The following is a 3,435-nucleotide window of genomic DNA, read 5'->3' on the forward strand; positions in this document are numbered from 1 at the left end:
AGAGAGATAGAAAGAAGAGCTGAGAGAAAGCGTAACGGATAGAGAAGAGAACGAGAGAAACTAACAGAAGGGTAGAACCGTAAATCCATAAAATTTAAAAATGTATTTTTTTATCATAATTGACACTTAATCACAACCATTACATCATATTATATATAATTAAGTAACTATTTTATCATCTGATAACATTTAGGGTTACCATTTTAACATGTGGAACAAATGATTATTTTTTTATCATTTGTATCTTCAAATGACACTTTTGTGTTATTTGCCCTTATTATTATTACAAACAAACTAGTGAAACAAAGATAGGCTGTAGTATAGGATATATATCTGAGATGTGGAATTATGATCGGAAAGTTTGTCAAATAAGGAACTTTACACTTTAATTTTAGAACGAAGTTTCGTTCTGAATAAAAATTGATATATAAAAACGTGAAAACCAATACAGCAACACAAAATATATATAACCAAAACATTATAGGCGATCGACTATGCATCAACACTTCAAAACTTAACATATTAATATTTGATCAAAACATTATCAACCCAAAAAATCTACTATGCATCATGCATGCATCAACACCTCAAAGGCTCCATGTTCTTTGTCTCTTAGATTGGTCAAGTTTTTTTCACACATGTTCACTGAGAAACGAGTTTCGTGGCTGATGCAATTGCAAAACTGAGACATAAAATTAGAACTCAAGCTTGGAGCAGATCTCTTCCTCTTACAGCTAGTCAAGGCTTTTTATTTTAACTTTTTAGGTGGTGGTTGTAATAAACGCTTTGTACTTTGAGGTTCTTTTTATATTGTCGAGAAAAAAAACACCTCAAAGGCACCACCGATCCAATTCTCCATGCATCATAACTAGCTATTCTAAGGGCATCTCCAATAATGGTTGCCATACCCAAACCCATACTCAAAACCCATAAAAATTCATCTCCAACAATTAAAACCCATACCCAATTATGGGTTCCTACTACACAGACGACCCAAAATGGGTTGAGTTGCAAGGAGGAAACCCAAAACTACAGGCGCAGGACCCAGATGGCAGCAGAAGGCAGCAGGTGCACGTGAAAGACTGGGCAGCGGCAAGAGCTACGCGCGGCGACCTTCGTCTGTGGAGAAGGCGCGCTAAAGACAGAAAAACGGGCAGGCCAAGAGCGCGCGGGAGCTGGAGACGCGCCAATCACGTGTGAATGGGAGATGCACATCTGCGGCTGAACCACGTGAGCTCGCTTCTGACCCTCCAACGGTCCAAAAACGCTTGGCCCAGATTGAATGATCATTCAAATCGTCAGGTCCAGAAAAAATAGGTCGAAAATTAAATAATTTAAATAAAAAAAACTTGAAAAATAATTTGGGTATGAGTATGGGTTTTGATATAATGGTTGAAGATGAAATATGAGTTTGAATAGTAATGGGTTTGGGTAACTCAAAATATAGGTATAGGTATAGGTATGAGTTTGGGTATGACAACCATTGTTGAGTATGCCCTAACTAGAAATGAAATCAGGCGGATGCATGCATGATGTCATTTCAGTTAACTAGGTGTGTGTGTGTGTGTATAAGCAGAAGAGACCTGAAAGTGCTGGGTACAGTATCGGGGTGGTCTCCTTTATCGCTTCTTGTTGCCTTTTTTCGTCTTCCCATCATTCGTTTCCTGTAATTCCAAATCAATGAACCATCTTTCGATTAATAATAGGAAAGCTGAAACGTAAATTCGTAATCGTATCTGTTTTTGTAGATCACAATTGACTGCAAATCAAACCATTGATGTTAGTGTTTTAAAGAACAAATCATTAGAGATTCAATTAGAATTTAGAAAATAAGATATCTAAACATGGTGCGAGGAAATCAATCTTACCCTGACCAGAATGCTCTGTTGTCTATACTCTTCTGTATGATTGATGAAGATCACAGGGAATTTAAAGAACATATATGCAACTCCGGGCGAAGTCGAAGATGGGGAGAGCTCAAATTAAAAAATAAATTCAGAGATAAAGTCTTGGTTCCAGCTGCCACTGACGTTGTTCGGTGACGATGCTCGGCTGACGATGCAGAATAAGGGATGTCAAACACTCCAGCTTTATTATTTATAGGTTGGTGAAGTAAGTTTGAACTTAAACAAAGACTTCAATCACTTCATAGAGGGATACCACATCTCTCTAAAAGTCTAAATAACCTAACGCCAAAAAGAGAGTCGGACATGCCCGGAAAAAAAAAATTAGAGAATTGACAATTAATATTATGTCATGCAAACGACATACTAGCAATGGGCAATGGTTGAAGAACCAGTTAAACTAAAGAGAAATTCGTCTAAACGGTATTTCATTTTTTATTTTTTATAAATTTTGGAAGCTTATGTTTTAAAAATATCTGTACCTCAACTTTCGAATTTGACCAAAGATCAGTACATAAAGTTGGTACTCCGTTACAGATTCTGTTATGTACATATTTTTGGTCACAAATTGACCATTGTACCCTCTCAGTTCTTCTGCTTCAGCTACTAGGCTCTTTTCCAAAGCTCTTCCGATGACAAAGAATTAAAGTTTAATTCATGGACGAAAAGAACAAATTCAAGTTAGAAATCCTTTGTCTCTGCTTCATCAAAGAAAGGGAAATCGTATGTCTCTTTTGCAAATGATGCAAGGTTTACGAATAATATACATAACCCAAATTGAACAAACAAAAGAAAAATCATGGACGTCTGTGATTGATTGGAGCGAGGTGGATGGATTGTCGAGGTTGGGTTTGAGGTCTCTGAGGGATTGAAATAATTGGGTTTTTGAGAAGAGGGATAAAATTAGAAGGAAAAGAGAGATTAGTGATCGATGAGGCCATTGATGATGAGTTATAAATCTGAAACAATTATTTGATCAAATAATTAACCAACCAATGGCAACAGTGGAACAAAAAATTCAAACTGAATCTCTCTGAGACTGGATGAAAGTATGAATACTGATATATAACATGACCTTTTTATTTCTGTCAAATCTTATCAATAACAATTGTGAAAACACATGAACACAAGATATATTAACTACGGTGTAAACCTTCCTCAAGGAAACATCACCGCGAGACTTTTCAAGTAGTCCACATTAAGATCAAATCCACTATGAATAATCAGAGTTTTACACAGTACATAAGCAGTGATTACTATCACTTTTATAAGAACAATCAAGCTTAATCAAGTACACTTATCAACTGATCTATCCCCTAATGATTTATGACCTATCTAAGGAAGAGACTGAATAAGTCTTCCACTCCAGTAACACTGCTTCAGATCCACTTGAGATGAAGAACACAGTGAGTGGCTCAAATGACAACAAGAGTTCTTGAGTATAGTCTGCAAACACAGCAGCAATAATAATACTCCAAGTAATATCAAAATGAACTAATTAAAACCCTAGCAGTAGTAGGGATATATATAT

The sequence above is a fragment of the Fragaria vesca genome, linkage group LG7, assembly GCF_000184155.1.
Source record: "Fragaria vesca subsp. vesca linkage group LG7, FraVesHawaii_1.0, whole genome shotgun sequence".
In the NCBI taxonomy this organism is placed as follows: Eukaryota; Viridiplantae; Streptophyta; class Magnoliopsida; order Rosales; family Rosaceae; genus Fragaria; species Fragaria vesca.